The sequence below is a fragment of the Megascapheus bottae genome, chromosome 19, assembly GCF_031878675.1.
Source record: "Megascapheus bottae isolate mThoBot1 chromosome 19, mThoBot2.hap1, whole genome shotgun sequence".
In the NCBI taxonomy this organism is placed as follows: domain Eukaryota; kingdom Metazoa; phylum Chordata; class Mammalia; order Rodentia; family Geomyidae; genus Megascapheus; species Megascapheus bottae.
This window is the reverse complement of record NC_143527.1, coordinates 20,486,234-20,504,061: the sequence shown is the minus strand read 5'-3', so window position 1 is coordinate 20,504,061 and position 17,828 is coordinate 20,486,234.

Sequence of the window (17,828 nt, the reverse complement as noted above, 5' to 3'; positions counted from 1 at the left end):
TCTAGAAAAACAGCACAAACCAATTACAATTAAGATAAATGCTTCCATGCATACCACTAGTGGTATTCTGGTAAAAATACTGTCCACTTCATTTTATACTTTTGTATTTTCCCATTATAATTAAAAATTGTCATTGTTGTGATGGTTCACACTTTGTCCTTTCTCACATCATCTTGTTTTTCCCCTTCTCTTCCCTAATTTGAATAAACCAATAAATGTATATACAATATATCAGATACCAAAGTCAGATACAGTAACAACAGGTGATAAACTGTAAGGGAGAAAAATAACAGAAGAGAAAAGAAATAACTTCACTTAGTATACTAAAAACAGCAAACACAAAGATAAACCTCCTGTTTTATATCCTGGAGTTCATTTCACTTAGCATCATCCTGTATGTTCATATGCACATAACGCCTATTGAGCTGTTGTGATCCTCTGCTAGAAAATGCATTTAGAATTTTTCTATCTTCCTGATGTTTGAGTATGTTTTGTACAATTAACGTTATTTTTTAATAACACCCCTCTGTCTTCGACTCTTGTACATACTGGCAATATAGTCACACTAGCTTAGGTAAGTAACTGATAAATCTCCCTCCTGCCTCTTCTGTCATTTTCCAATTTCCCTACATCTGTATTAACATATATTCTTATAAGTATACTCTCAGTTTTTCTAGAGGTATGGACTTTGGACTCAGGACCTTGCACTTTTTAGGTGCTCTATCTCATGAATGATATCTCTAGCCCTTATATTTAATATTTTTAATGATTTGGTGAATTGATTCTGATCAGTTATTTTTATATTTACACTTGGTTTACTGCAGGCTTCAAATTCTAGAATTACCTTGTACATGACAGAAGGACTGATTTTATTAGAAATGCTTTCTTAATGTTCCCTTCACCATTAGAAGTTTGCTATGCATATTCTTGCCTTCCTTTCCCCATAACTGATGGGGTTTGAAGGGAGATTAGGTGAGCATTATCTGTTGGCCTTAGCCCTAGGAAAAAATGCTTTCTCCTTAGATTTCATATGTAGGACTTCCAAGATCCCACCCTTCCCTCTGTTGCATAGCATTGCTTTTGTCTCAAACATAATGTATTTTTCTGACCTTTTCCTTCTCACAAAGATTAGTGTATTTTTCTGTTTTTTGACCTCAGCTGTGACAGGTGGAATGTCCGAACTTCACCTAAGAGTTCAACCCTTTTGTTCTGCAGAAGAGACAAAAAGTGTAGAATTCAGAGCGTGTGTGTGTGTGTGTGTGTGTGTGTGTGTGTGTGTGTGTTGTGTGTGTGTGGTTTTTTCTTTGCTGAGGTGCTTTCTCTAACATCTCACTTTGTCCCCATATTTCTGAGGGTCCAGTTCGGTCCATGTAAAAATTCTGGAAAAACCTAAAGGAACATAGGTTGAATGGTTTCCCTCATTTGTAATAACTAGTACAAACCTAGGACTCTCCTAGCAGAGGATTAAAATAGCTCAAGACCTAGACACACAAGGCCATATAGGATGAGGCTAAATGAAAGGATCTTTGGGCTATGGAAACAAGAGCTTTATCTTGACTGATTGTTGTTCTTAATGTACTATGTTATTTCTCTTCCCTTTGGTTGCCCTTTGGCTAATCTCATATTCTTACAATATCTGACTTTGTTACCTGGTATATTATATATACAATTATTTGTTTATTTCAAATAGGAAAGGGAAAGGGGGAAACAAGATGATTAGGAGGAGGTGGGGGGAGGGAAATGGGGACAAAAAACATGAGAAGGGGTATCAATGTGTGAGAAGTAATGCACCTTCTATCTGGTGAATATAACTGTAACCCCTCTATACATTACAATAAAAAGGGAATGCAGTCCACTGAAAGTATACTAACATGTTGAAATGTTATTATAAATATATCCATTAGCATTAAACTGTTTTAAATGTAAAATGAGATTATATTTTAAATATGAATGCATAAATAAAATGAAACAACAAGAAAAGTAGATAGTAATTTTTTCTTGTCTATAAGTCTTGGCACTTCTGTATTCCCATGTTATTATTTTTTAGCAATGTTTATCTTAACAATAATAACATGCTGTAACAGAGTGTTTCTTTCCTCTCTTTTCTCTCTTCTTCCTCCTCCTCCTCCTCCTCCTCCTCCTCCTCCTCCTCCTCCTCCTCCTCCTCCTCCTCCTCCTCCTCCTCCTCCTCCTCCTCCTCCTCCTCCTCCTCCTCCTCCTCCTTCTCCTTCTTCTTCTTCTTCTTCTTCTTCTTCTTCTTCTTCTTCTTCTTCTGCTTCTCTTCCTCCTTCTCCTCCTCCTCCTTCTGCTTCTTCTCCTTCTTCTTCTTCTTCTTCTTCTTCTTCTTCTTCTTCTTCTTCTTCTTCTTCTTCTTCTTCTTCTTCTTCTTCTTCTCTTCTTCTTCTTCTCTTTGTAGATTGAACTCAGAGCCCAGGTACTGTCCCTGAGCTTCTTTGTGCTCAAGGCTATTGCTCTACTGCTTGAGCCACAGTGCCAATTCCAGTTTTTCATGGGAACTTTTCTGCCCAGATTGGCATTGAATCATGATCCTCAGATCTCAGTTTTTCAAATAGCTAGGATTACAAATGTGAGCCACCAGCACTTGGCTCTTATACTAGCTTGCACAGTGCTCAGGATCATGCCCAGATAAGCAGGTGGGACAGGACACTCTCACCACTACCCTTTCTATACATCACAAGTTAGCTATGTATCCTTTACCTCAGCTTCCCCTTGACTTCATGAAAAGATAGGATTTCATGGCTTACTCATTTCATCATGTTCCAATAATGAAACTACACTTTTTTTAAGAAGCCAGCTGTCTGTTTTTGTTATTGTTTAATTTGCCAATTATTTTTGTTGTTGTTGTTGTTCTTCTTTTCCCAAAAGATATATTATTCTGGAGCTTTTTAATATTTTTAGGCTTAGATTTAGTAAACGTTTATAGTATTTGTGTGATATTTACACAACATGAAATCTTTGTGAGTAGATTCTTGCTGTCTGTTGTATCTGACAGTATGCTGATATATTTGTTTATTTGTATCATGTTTTTATTGACTCTGGGCTGGTCATTTGCATCAGTTCCTCAAATTTTAGGATGAGTTCCTTAACAAAAGTTTTGTTTCTGTTTTGTTTTGTACCAGTACTAGGGGCCTCAACTCAGGGGCTATGATTACCCAGCATGTTTGGTTTTACTTTAACACAGCTGGTGCTCTTATGACTTGGATCATGCCTTCAGTTCTGGGTTTCTGCTGGTTAGTTGATAAAAAGAGTCTTGAAGATTTGTCCTCCCAGCTGGGTTTGAATCCTAATCCTTCATGAGTAGATAAGATTATAGGTGTAAGCCACCAGCTCAGACCATTTTTCATCGCCTTTTCTGGATTTCCTTCGGGGAACTCCTGGCATAGAATTACTTTAAATCAATTCTAGTATGATTTCAAGTTTCTTTGATCATCCTTGGATTCAAAAGTGAGATATATACATATATGCTCCCCCCTTTTAATATTGGACTCTATCTATCTGAGTCTTACTTTTCATTCCTTTTCCCTTTTCATTTATTTTTTTAATAATGAGGAAATTCTTCCCTACTTCTTGGAGGAGAGTTATTAGGATAAAAAGTTCTAGAGAGATTCACTCACACAGAAACCTAAGGATATAGGAAGACAGAAACACTTGAAACAAGAGGTCAAAGAATCAATCGGTAATGGTAAGTATTATCTACTTGCAACGATTATTAGAGAGATAGATGGGCAACATCTAGAGACGAACAGAAGAACTTTTTCAGAGTTCTGAAGATCTAGAGGACCCTCCAATCCCATTTATTAACTCACAGATAAACACCAACTGGCTGAGAAGGCTCGCCTGCTTCCAGGTAGGCTGTAAGCAGAAGACAGCAAGATATGGGTCGTCCACTTGATAGATGGTCTAAGTAATAGAGAGTAGAAACCTTGCCAGAAACAGCATGACCATATTGTCTGGGGACTTGGCTGGGAGTTCCAACTAAGAGGAATGTATTCTATATTCTCCAAAGAAGGTCACTGAGACTTGGCCTGGTTCCAGTTGCCTGTAGCCAATCAGTAGTTCTTCAAGCTTGTCTGCATGCTGATCACTGAAACCTTTTATTCAATAATTCTGTTCCCCATATCCTCCATAGGCCTTCAGCAAAGAACAAATGTTGATCCTACAAATTTTCATGACATAAAAATCTATATCTCTATGGCTCTCCCTGAAGCAAGACAGAGTTCAGAGTTTATGAAAATCAATAAAGTTTAAGGAGAGGAATATCACTATAGCCTGGTAAATCAGGTACATAAATAGGGTCAGTTTTCCCCATTTTTTACCTTCTTGAGGTAGTTGAGAGCTTCAAGGCTTGAAATGATCTCTCTGTTTTTGTTGTTGTTGCTGTTGTTGATGGAGCTTGAACTATGTCTCTGGGTTCTGTCCCTGAGCTCTTCAGCTAGAGGTTATCACTCTACCACTTTGAACAACCACACCACTTCCAGTTTTCTGATGGTTAATTGGAGATAAAAGTCTCACAGACTTTTCATGCCCAGGCTGCCTTTGAACTTTCAAATCTCAGCCTGCTGAGTAGCTAGGACTACAGGCATGAACCATTGGCACCTCCTGATCACTCTACTTTTTATACTCAATAATACTAAAATTGACTTTTAGAATTTATATCTTGGCTTTGTTTCAATTGTTCTGATCGTGACACAAAAGAAGAGCTTTGCTTTTGTGTTCCTTCTGGGGACTCTACTTACATTTGTCACCACTTATAGAACAATAAACCAGCCAGATATTTTCCAGGAAATCTAACAGTTGTAATGAGAACCTACTTGGGTAGCCAGTGCTACAGGCTTAGATAATTAAAAAGTAGTGTCAATATTTTATTTCAATCCAGGCGCTGGTGGCTCATGACTGTAAAATGAGGACAGTGGGAGGGAGGAAAGAAGAGAGAGTTTTAAAAGGAGAGAATTAAAGAGGTATTCATAGACCATTTTGTATTCAAATATACTTCTTATGAATTGGCTACAAATTCTTTTAAAAGATATAACTTAATTCCCCTTTAGAAGAACAAAACTGATAACTTATGCAAATTATGCAGTGTCTTATCAAGAAAAAAATAGATAAATTTACTCAGGAGACCCAGCACTTTCTGAACACTAACACCATGTAAGAACCACTAACATTTGCCATCAAAAAGAGGACTCTGAGGAAAAGAATAAACAACATCCTTAGGAAATTGATTCGTAGTGACATAGCACACATTCTTCAGAGGCATTTCTATGAGTCTCTTCAACATTTGTTAGTGATATTCACAAATGTATAATCTATGGAGGAATGAAGAGTATCTAATGAGAGCACTAGACACAAGAGTGTGTCACAGTTCAGGGAAATCACAGAATACATTCATGAAAGAAAGGACGTCTTCTAAGACAAAGGAAATGATATCACAAAACAATGTCATTTAAATGCCTAATAAATTCAGAGGGGATACAGGAAATAGATTCTGATTACTCTATATACCCTTAGGAACAATGTATGAAAAACCTTGCATCTTGAACTCAGTGGCTAGGTAATTTTAAATGCTCATTAAATAATAGTGATTGAAACAGGCCAGATACAAGAGATGAATGTACATGTTTGGCAGATTGGAGAGTAAAAGCAGCTTGACTGAAAAGAAGACTCTCTTCAAATATCTCCTCACCAGAAGGCCTTTCTTGAGCATCACTGCCCCCCAACTCAGACTGAGTTCATAATATCCTCAGAAGAGCTTTGGGGAAGTTTTCTTGTTTCATTGTGCCATTTTCTCACTGGTTTTATTTTTCCTTCCATTGCTACCTGGCAAACTCAACATTTCTGAAGTGTAAAGAACTCAGGATTTTGCCAGGCACGGTGACTCAAGCCTGTAATCCTAGCTACTCAGGAGGTTGAGATCTGAGGATCAAGGTTCAAAGCCAGCCAGGACACCAAAGGACCTGAGATTCTTATCTCCAATTAACCTCTAGAGAATGTGAAGTGGGGCTTCCTACCTGCTGAAGGGTAGGTCAAACATTCAGGCCCAGGGGTAGGGTAGTGCCTTGAGCTGTAGAGCTCAGGGATGGCATCCAGGCCAAGTTCAAGGCCCGTGACCCACAAAAAAATAAAGGAAAAAAAAAACTCAGGATTTCATACTGTTATAGTTCAGGGTTAAAATTGTAATTACTCTTTCTTAAATCAATAGGAAACTTGTGTGTTTATTGGAATGGTCCTGAAACATTTTACCACCATTTTCTAGGACATAGTGACTAACCTTAGATAATAAGTTTTGGGAGAGGCCAGAGCATAACAAAGAAACAGGACTAAAAATATTCATCTTAGTGGGTAATTACTTATGTCCAAGTTGTTCATGTAGAAAAAAAATCAAATAAGGCTGGGCACTGGTAGTTAATGCCTACAATCCTAGCTACTGAGGAGAATAAGATCTGAGGATCACAGTTTGTATCCATCCCAGACAAGAAAGTCTGTGATATTCTTAACTCTAATTAATCACCTGACAATCAAAGCAGTAGAGCTAACTAGCCTTGAGCATAAAAACTCAGGTAGGGTACCCAGGCCCGGAGTTCAAGCCCCATGACCACTGAAAACAAAACAAGAAGGAAAGAAACAAATAAGAGGATGTTTCTTGAAAATCCCTCTTCCCTTCTTCATCATACACAAAGTTATTTTCCTAAATTCAGAACTAAATGTCCATCCTGTGAGTATTCGTATATAAAGGAGAGAAGCTATAATAGCAATATTGATAAGGTAGCACTGAGAAATACTATGAAGTTGCTCTGCTATGAAGCACAGAGGAAAAAAACAGAAGATACATCTCTAGCACATTAAGAGATCTGGATTCTATCCCAGCTTCAACAGTAGCAGCGAGCAGTCACATCACCTTTTTGAGTGTCTATATCCTTATGCATCAACAGAGGACAATATTTTCTGGGGCCGGGAGTTTGGCCTTGTGGTAGAGTGCTTGCCTAGCATGCACGAAGACCCGGGTTCAATTCCTTGGTACCACATACTTAGAAAAGGCCAGAAGTGGTGCTAAGGCTCAAGTGGTAGAATTCTAGCCTTGAGAAAAATCCAAGGACAGTGTTCAGGCCCTGAGCTTAAGCCCAGGACTGGCAAAAACAACAACAACAATTAAAATCCCCAAAGCAATATTTTCTGTACGTTATTCACAAGACCTTCAAGCTTCATCCCCAAATATTTGCATTCCATAGTGGTAGAAAAGCAATAAATACTTGTCAAAAATGGATACATGAGATAATGAATATTGCCTTATAAGACAAATGTATAGATCTCAGGGATTAATGTCATCATCAAAACTAAAAATCATAATATTTGTGCAATTCACTTTGGAACCTCCACCACACACACACACACACACACACACACACACACACACACACACACACACCAGTTTTGTTTCTATCTTAAGGCTTGCTGGAAAGTGGTTAATTAGGAGCCAGGAACAAAGGATATGGTGAGGAAGAAACTGAGACTTTAATCCTTCAGCTCTGAGCATTTGGAGTGTGTGTGTGTAGGGGGGTATATCTACAGAGTTTGGTCATTTCTGTAGAAAGTTCTGGGTTTCATAGTATTTGCCAGAGGCTTCTGTGTCAACAGTTGGAATTGATGTGTGTCTAATTTTAACTCAAGTGGAGCAGATATTTATTTTGGGAAGACATGGTCCTTTTGAGAATGGCTTCAATTGCTGGTTGAGTCAACTCTAGCTTTTTTTTTTTTTTTTTTTGACAATTTTCCTTAGTTGGTTGGGAAGATTTTATTACATTTTTAGCTGGCCAAGGTCCTCATTTTTGCCTTAAAAAAACTTTCATTATCCGAGTATGGGTGCATTCTCAAGAACTAGAATTTCAGTATATTAAGTTTGAAGAGAACATAGATCAGCCCATAATAAATATCATCTATAGCAGTGGTAAAAAAAATTGTACTTCACAACCCTGATATATTACAAAGTTTGGAGTTTTCCTAAAAAATTTAATTTTTTATGTGATTGAAGGTTAAATGGGAAAAATAATTCCGATAGATTCAGCATTTTTAATTCCCTGTACCTGAAGTTTGTTAAGTGTCAGTACTCATTTCCTCACAAATGAGGATGCTTCAAGCCTTAGAGAAAACATTCCTTCTGAAATCATGAAAGTTACAGAAGAAAGTTATCTTGAGACTGCTATTCAACTTCTTTGAGTCTCAGGGTACTTCCCAATAAGATAGAAATAATGACATCTGCTTGGTGTCAGAGATCCTATGAATCTCTGTTGGACAAAGAGAAGGCCGAGACTGAACTAATTTCCTGAAATTTTACATTAAAACTCTTTTTTTTTTTGCCAGTCCTGGGCTTGAGCTCAGGGCCTGAGCACTGTCCTTGGGCTTTCTCAAAGCTGGAGCTCTCGCACTTGAGCTTCAGCACCACTTCTGGCTTTTTTCTATGTGCATGATACCAAAGAATCAAACCTGGGACTTCATGCATGCTAGGCAAGCACTCCATCACTAGGCCAAACTCCCGACCCTAAAAATCTTTTTTTAAGGATATTATTCTTTCATTTTTTTCTGGTAAGTTCAAAAGGCTCAGTCAGTGTAGTAAGAGCCACATAATTAAACATTCTAGTTAGAAGAACACTGGCTTATTTAAGTTTAATAAAAAGTTCAGGAGAATTAGGATGCAACAATAGGAGACAATAAAGATTGATGGCAACCCCTGCTTAGAATATCATGGGCTAGCCGAGCCTGAGTTGGAGGAATCTTCTACTTAGAAGTGACTATTTCTCTTGGGAGAATCACTGTGTTCTTGTAATCCATTTGGAAATCTCTGGAGGTATTTACCCCATTATGTGTCTTTCCATTAATTATATCATTCTAAGAAGTAGCGGAGAAAAGAACACAATAATTTCTAATTGGAAAGAGATCTAATCCTAGCTTCCACCTAATGGTGGCACCCTTTCTCCTGCCCCTCAGGCACTTAGAATATCAAGCTCATTATGTGATAAGACACATTTTTCCCTTTCTTGGAACCAGTTATTAAAAAACATCTACCATACATTCAGATAAGCATCTCCTTTCCATCACTTCAAATCCTGGAAGCAATCACCACATCTCCTAACACAGCCACAATATGTTCCAAAAAGAGAACAAATTCATTGATTTCATGACAGCATTCGTGTTCCACTGGCAGCACTTTTAACGTGCTGTCCTGAGGCCCATTCTGCAGTTCGAGGTTGCCTATTGTGAATTGAGTCATTGTAGGTGTGTAGGTGAGTCAGATGATGCCAACCTCATGGAGAGGTGGCTCAGTGATTAATGGCCTTGGCTTCTGATTTCAGAGGTTCCCATTAATTATAAGGCATTGAATTTTTTTCATGAAGTCTGTTATAGCTTCTCCTGCCACTTCCTCGCTTCCTTTCAAAGTGAATAAGGTGAGTATTTTTAAATTTAAAGCATGGAAATCATTTCTTTTCATTTCCCTTTAGAGCTTTCTGAAAGAAATCACATTAAGACACATTTTTTAATCCTATGTGGGTTGGACAATTCTGAAACGAGAGGGAAAAAAAGGACTAAAATGCCAATGAATGCACTTTTACAGCTTGGTCTTCAAAGTTGTCTTTATCTTGAAGAATCTTAGGGACAACATTTATAAAAGTCTTACCCAAATAAGAATTCCAGTATTATTTGGATATAAAAAATATTGAATAAATATTAGAATACTGAAGAAAGTTGTAGTTGCCCCTCTCATCATCTTTCTACCATATAAATATAATCACATGAGAAAAGACAACAGAAGAGGGGAACCAGTCGCTAAGTAAATGAGAATGTATACTTCTCATCTAACCTTATTCAAGTTTTGCTATGCAAGTGTGTGTGTGTGTGTGTGTGTGTGTGTGTGTGTGTGTGTGTATCCTGGATATTAGCTGTTCTGTGAAAATTTGAGGTCATTTGCTTAGATAAAATTTGCATGGTCAGCAACCAGCTATCCATGGAAGGATTTGAAGTCTGATATTTCTAGGCTCAACATCTCACTTTATTTACCTATGTGATCTTCAGTAAATTGCTTTATTTTTTGATTTAGTAATGATATTTATTTCTTTAGATTATGATGATAATAAAAGATTATATATTAGTACCATATACGTTACAAATATATATGCATATAATTAACTAAACAAAGCTCAACATCCAGCAGGTACTCATGTTATGAATATATAAACATTTTCATCCCCCTTAACCATCCTCTTCTTTTCCTTCCTTCCTTCCTTCCTTCCTTCCTTCCTTCCTTCCTTCCTTCCTTCCTTCCTTCCTTCCTACCTTCCTTCCTTTTCTTCCCTCCATAAAACTCATTCACTCACTAATAAACCAGGGTAGAAGGTATGATGAAAGGTAAATTGGAGTGAGATGCAGATTCAGATAGAGCCAGAGAACTGGAAGGATAGAAAATAGTCTAGTATGACCTTTCCCATTTGTTAAACTAAAGGACTTCTGTGGAGAATTTATAATCTCCTTTGGTCCCAGATCCCAAATGGATTCTCCCTGCAGTATAGTGGGGGAGTGGAAGAAACCATTAGGAAGGATCCTTACCATTCCAAGTTCTTACAATTGCTCTCCTACAACATCCCATCTTCCAGACCAAGACATCTAGATGAAAATAAATTGTTGAGTTTTCTGAGCTGTTTGAAGCAATGCTGTAAGTTTTCAGTGGGCTTGTAGATCACACAGCAAATGAGAGAATTCCAGTTTGGGTTTGCTTGAAATCAAATGCTCCATTCTTCTCAAGGTTACTGAACTTAGACTTCTTTCTGCGAATGTTTATTTAGCATGGGTATATTTAAAAGCACTTAATATCATCTTTGCCAATTGAATGAACTAAAACCAAAGTGAGTCTTGGTGACTATTCATTTTAGAAACCATTATAAGTGGACCGAGTAAGGTCTTCACTAGGCATATACCTGCAAGATTCAGATCACATAGGAAGCAGCCCAAGGTTAAGTTGGAAGAGTTCTATAAAACAATTTCAGAGGAATGCTACCAGCCTCGACTCCAACATGGCTTGTTTGGGAACTCGAACAGGATCTCTCTCTCTGTCTCTCTGTCTCTCTGTCTCTCTGTCTCTGTCTCTGTCTCCGTCTCTCCCTCCCTCCCTCTCTCCCTCTCTCTCCCTCCCTCCCTCCCTCCATCCCTCCCTCTCTCTCTCTCTCTCTCTCTCTCTCTCTCTCTCTCTCTCTCTCTCTCTCTCTTGCTCTCTCTCTCTCTCTGAGTGTGTGTGTGTGTGTGTGTGTGTGTGTGTGTGTGTATGTGTGTGTTTTCAAAGCCTCCATTCATCTTCCTCAAAATATGGATAATGATCATTTATACCCCTTTGTCTCACAATGGTATGGTGAAGATTAACACAGATTATAGGTGATTACAACTGTGAACGTGTTACATAAAGACAAAACACTATTATTATCTTCAGTAATGGTATTCTGAAGTCCTGCCATAACTCTCGTAGGGCTCTAATCTATGGGACTCCTTCATAATGAGGTCTTTGGGAATTTTTACTAACCAAATTTCCTTGGATTCTATTCAGATAGAATCAGAATCATTTTATTAGAGAGTGTGAAAAGCTGGAAGCCATCACAATATGTCTCATCCAACCCTGTCATTTTGCAGAAGGGCGGAGGAGGGAGTCTCATAGAAAGAGAAGAACCTGCTTCAGATCACCTTGCTACAAAGCAAAAGAGATGACACACACCTTTTGTAGAAACTGCACTCTGCTCTTACACAACAAGTTCATAAACCAAGTCCCCATCATGACCACAGCTACAGATCAACATCCACCTTCTTTTATCCTCAAGTAGCCTCACTCAATGTCAACTGAAGAAGACTATTTCATTCTGCTTGTGGTTAAGATTTTTGTTACACAGTCTATTTGCAATACACAAACATACACCATTTTAAATCTTTTCAGTCTTTTGTGACTTCAATACAAAATCAAAATTTGTATAAACAGGGAATGAGATGTATGAGGGGCAGCCACCCTCTGTCTTCTGTGTTTTCTTTCATGGACACTTAAACCTGCAGACATGCAGATTCATTGTTTTTTGGCAAGAGGCTGATGCTTGTGAGTGATCTTCTCTCCACTCAAGCCTCGTTTCCTCACTGTCTCATATGGCAAATCCTTTTCAGTCACTCCTCACAAAACCTGTTCTCGACACCTCTGTGCCCTAGGTATAGGTTCTTTCTTCCTCACAGTCTCATCTGTATTATGACATCTCCCCACTATGTAGGTTGGCAGAGGGAGATCAGACTTGACATAACTGACCTTTAATTAAAGGCAATGCCAATCTGAATGTCTGCAACATTGTGAAATCACTGAAGAATAAAGCTTCAGGGAGGAATATGGGAGACATAATAGATGGGACAAAAAGAGAAGAAAATACTTCGGCTTGTTTGTATTTTCTTTTCTTTTTTCTTTTTTGCCAGTCGTGGGCTTGAGCTCAGGGCCTGAGCACTGTCCTTGGACTTTCTCAAGGCTAGAGCTCTACAACTTGAGCCGTGGCACCACTTCCAATTTTTTTTTCTATCTATGTAGTACTGAGGAATCAAACCCGGGTCTTCATGCATGCTAGGAAAGCACTCTACCACTAGGCCAAAATCCCAACTCGTGTATTTTATTTTATAAGATGTATAAACCTGGCCAGGAGTTTGGCCTAATGGTAGAGTGCTTGCCTAGCATGCATAAAGACCCAGGTTCAATTCTCAGCACCACATATATAGAAAAAAGCTGGAAGTGGTGCTGTGGCTCAAGTGGTAGAGCTCTAGCCTTGAGAAAAGTCCACGGACAGTGCTCAGGCCCTGAGCTCAAGCCCCACAACTAGCAAAAAAAAAGATGTATAAACCCGTGGACCATATTAGATCATGTAGGTAGTGATAGGAGAGTTTGTGTAGTTTTGGCCCCTTGTTCTCCATGTTGCTGTGCCTTTTGCACAAACAGGATTCTGTAGGCAGAGGTGTAATGATTCCAGTCGGTATATTTGTTTTACAATAGGCACAGAGAAAAAATACTTCTGTGTTATTTTGCTGCATTCAAATGATTCTGCAGTCACCTCTCCGATCTTTCTTCTCCTTTTTCTCTTCCTCCCCATCCTTCTATTGCAGGTAACATCACAGAGGACTGTGAGGAAAGTTTTGAAGAGGAAAGCTTCAGAATACTTAGAAGGAACCAATCAGTTTCTGGAAAACACTGTTTCATCCTAAATGAAGTAAAGAAAACCCTCCTAAAAACAGAGTTCAGAAATACCATAGCCCTTCAAATCTATCATGTTTGCAATATTCTATCATATATCCTAAGATCTATGATAATATGCCTAGGAAAACTGAGGTTAAAGCAGTTTACATTGCGTGTATAATTGAAAATCCAGTAGTGGAATCTAGGGTCCTGATTACTTGTTTGATTCCACAGGACCAATGTACTGTTACAGATGGGTGCCATTCAGGAACTCTCCTAGTCACTCCTTTGGTGAAAGACAGAGCCCTAAAGGAGATAATACTAGATGAATGAACATGTGACAATTTTACCTCGTACAGTGTTGAGATAGACAGCAATTCCCTAATTATATTTACTCATGGTCCAGAGTCTGAGTAAAGCAAAAAAATACCTTGTGGGGTTGTACTCAGGATAGAGTGAATAAGCACGGGGTGTAGCAGAAAGGCTCTGTGGTAACCAGAGGGAAAATTGATCCCTGGGTTCCCCCTGCAGGGTGTAATTGGTTTATGTGAATAATTCTTCAGGCTAGTAGTGAGGTGAGACACAGGTCAAAAATAAGAAGATGTGCTGCTATTTCTGGGAACAGACCTAGCCAGGAAGGCTGCCTTTGTGCTAGGTATGAGGACAGCTTTATAGTGTGGGAAGGATTCACAGGTAGGCCTTTGTGGCCCTCTGAGGATCAAAGGTGTCAAAGTAGTACATGAAAGACTAAATTTTATAATACAACTTCCTCCCTGAGCATACTACATCTGCCTTGCAGAAAATGCTCTAATTCATTGGAACATCCCTTTGGGGTTTTGCTAAGATTTTCCTCTCTCACGCAAATAACTGTTCATAAAAGAATCCTGTCAAGGAGCTAGTCTGTCCCTTGATGGCCTGAGAGATAAGAAGCCCTGATGTTAATTTATTTGCCTAATGAATAACATGGTAAAGGCTTGGCTTGATAAGTGTACCACTTATACCAAGGTCTTTCATTCACATTCTGCTTCATAAAATGGACATCCCTGTAGAAAACTATTGAAACTTGTTGGTGTCTGGGCTAATGAACTATGTCAGCACTTCATAGATGAAAGAATCACACCAAGGGGATGTGGCAGCAGAAGAGATGAGCTGTGCTTACTGGAGATGTAGGTTAAAGGAGGTCACCAGGAGACCTCTGTCAGAACCATGTTTCCCAGCCAATACCACCCTTCAGTTTTTCTTTCTTTTCTATAAGGCTATATCTTTGAATCTTGAGAGCATTTGATTTCTAAAACTATTTACGATTAACATGCTGTAAAAACAATTTACAAGACAAAAGATTTAGCAGGATTTCCTAATAGCTTTTACACTATTAGGATTATATTTTGATCTTAATCATAAACTTCTAATAATTAATTGAAATGTACCAAGTGGGAAATTAAGTCTGTGAGAAAAATCTCTCACTATGGATATTACATCTGCCCCCAAAATTACCAAATCAAGGTGTTTTCTTTTCTTTTTATTATTTTAATAGTGGTCCTATTAATGGGTACCTGGGAAGTAAATGATCTCCCTCTGTTTTTTTTCCTCACTGCAGTGGGACAATAAAGTTCATCTATCTGTCTATTTATCTATCAATCAATCATCTATCTATCATTGTTATTGTAAAAGTGATATACAGGGGTTATAGTTACATAAATCAGTTAAGGAGTATATTTCTTTTTGACTTATGTTATTAATCCCCTCAGTCTCTCCCTGTTTTTCACTCCCACCCACATTCACCAACAAATTGTATAGCTCATTAAACATAATATCTAGTGAGTATCACTGCTGCATTTACTCACCTTATGTCCCACCATTTCTGTGCTTTTCCTCTTACACTCTCAAAGACAGAGGAACAAGCGAGACAAATTGCAAAGAAAACAAAAACAACAAAGAAAAATAAAAACAACTATTGCTTCCATTTCTTGGAGTTCATTTTGATAAATGTAACTTTATTTGATTATGTGTACTTACCTATTGAGCCTTTCTGATGCTCTCCTAAGGGTATCCTCCTTTAGTCTCACTGGATGAATGTTTACACACAGGTATAATTAATCCTGTCTTAGTGTATGTTTTGTCTTTTAGCACCCAGTGTGTTTATTTGTAGATTTATAGGCTTTCTAAGGTACAACAAATGAAGGAAACCATGCAGATTGGGTCTGACTTCACTTAATATAATTTTTCCAAGTATTTTCATTTCTGTCTGATGGAAGAATAAAATTCCATTGTGCTGATCAAGAAATCTAATAACAACAGATGCTAGAAGGGATGTGGCCAGGAGGGATCACTACTACACTGTTGATGGGAGTGCAAACTCGTTCAACCACTGTGGAAAGCAGTATGGCAGTTCCTCAAAAGACTAAACATAGATCTCCCCTATGACCCAGAAATTCCACTACTTGACATTTACCCAATTGTTCAGAAAGAAGGACATACTAAATCCACTAGCACTATGATATTCATTGCAGCACTATTTACCGTAGCAAAGATATGGAACCAACCCAGATGCCCCTCAGTTGATGAGTGGATCAACAAGATGTGTTATTTATACACAACGGAATTCTACGCGGCTGTCAGAACAACATGGCCCCATTTGTAAGGAAATGCTAAGACTTAGAAAAAAAATCATATTAAATGAAGTAAGCCAGATCCAAAGGAACATAGGCTCAATGGTTTCCCTCATTTGTCATAATCAGTAGAAACTTTGGCCTCTCCTAGCAGAGATTTGCAATAGAGCAAAACCTAGATACATAAGGCCATATAAGACAGTGCTAAATGAAAGGACCTCCGGGATACAGAAACAAAAGTCATATAATGAGTGATTGTTGTCTTTAATGTACTATGTTATCTCTCATCTCTTTTGCTGTCCCTTGGTTATCTCATATTGTTACAGTATTTTACATTGTTATCTGATATATTGTATATATGTTTATTTGGTTATTTGAAATAGGATAGGGAAGGAGGGAAAACAAGATGGGGGCAGGGTATGAGGAGGGAAATGGGGACCAACACATGATAAAGGGTATCAATGTTTGTGAAATAATGCACCTTCTATCTGGTGAATATAATGTAATCCTTCTATTAATTACAATAAAAATATATGAAAAATGACTTCATTGTGCATATACACGACATTTTCTTGGTTCATTCATTCTCTTAGGGGCATCTGGGTTGATTTCATATCTCAGTTATGGAAATAATGAACATGGGAGGTGCTGTTAGCTTTTGAGTGGCTTTGTTTGTTGTTATTGGATAAATATCCCAGAACAGAATTTCTATATCATAGGGAAGCCCTGGTTTAGTCTTTTGAAAGAACCTCCATATTTTTTTCTATGGGGTTGAACAAGTTCTCATTCCAAAAATAGAGCAATAGAGTTCCTTTTAGCCACATCCCCTCCAGCATCTTTTGATAATGACTAATCTTACTAGGGTTGACGTAGAATTTCACTAATGTTTTGATTTAAGTTTTTTATGGCTAGAGATACTAAACATTTCTTCATGTGGCTATTGGCCATTCTTATTTTTTCTTAATTCTTTAGTCTATTAAGTTGTTGTTTGAGGGTTTATTTGGAGGGTGGCTAATTTTTTTAGCTCTATGTATACCTTAGATATGAGGCCCTTGTTCAATTCATAGCTGGTAAAAAAAACCTCTCATTCTGCAGTCTTTCTGTTTATTAAGTACAAGTCCATAGTAATAAAAACAGCTTGGTTCTGGTACAAGAATAGGCTGAGAACCAATAGAACAGAAGACCCAAAAAATGGACTCACAGACTTATAGCCACCTATTATTTAATAAGAGAGCCAAAAACTCAGATTGGAAGAAAGGTATTCTCTTCAATAAATGATGATATTAAATCAGCTATCCAAATTCAGAAATCAAAGCTAGATCCTCATATATCACCTTGTACCAGAATCAAATCAAAATGGATCAAAGACCTCAATGCAAGGCCAGATATAGTACAAGAAGGGATACGGGAAAAACTAGAGCTTCTAAGTATGGGGTAGAACTTCCTAAGTAAAGATTCAGAATCACAACAAATCAAAGAAAGACTAGATTCATGGGATTGCATCAAACTGAAGAGTTTCTGCATGGTAAAGGACATAGCTACCAAGTTTTAATTTCTGATTAAATGCTTCTCAACCATTGTGAATGAGAATCATTTATGAGTTTTCTTTTGTATTGATTTTACATGGGTGTCTGCCTTCTTCCTGTTTGTGCTGAATCAAAACTTCCAAGAGAGAAAATAGCTGACCTCATGTGTGATTCTCTTACATAGCCAGAGATGAGACTCCCTGATACATTTGCACAACAAATGTTGGTCAGTGTATACACTGTTTATGGTAAGCCAGTAAGACTAAACCAAGGGCCATGTGATATCCAGGAGAGTAGATGAATCTAGAAAAGAAAAACCAAAGGTTGCCTAAAGTTTCCCAGAGATTTGAATGTTCCCACCACAAACAATTTCTACATGATTGAGGCAAAAGAAATTCTAATATGCATTGTAGACACTTTTCAGAATATCACACTGCACCCCATAATTAT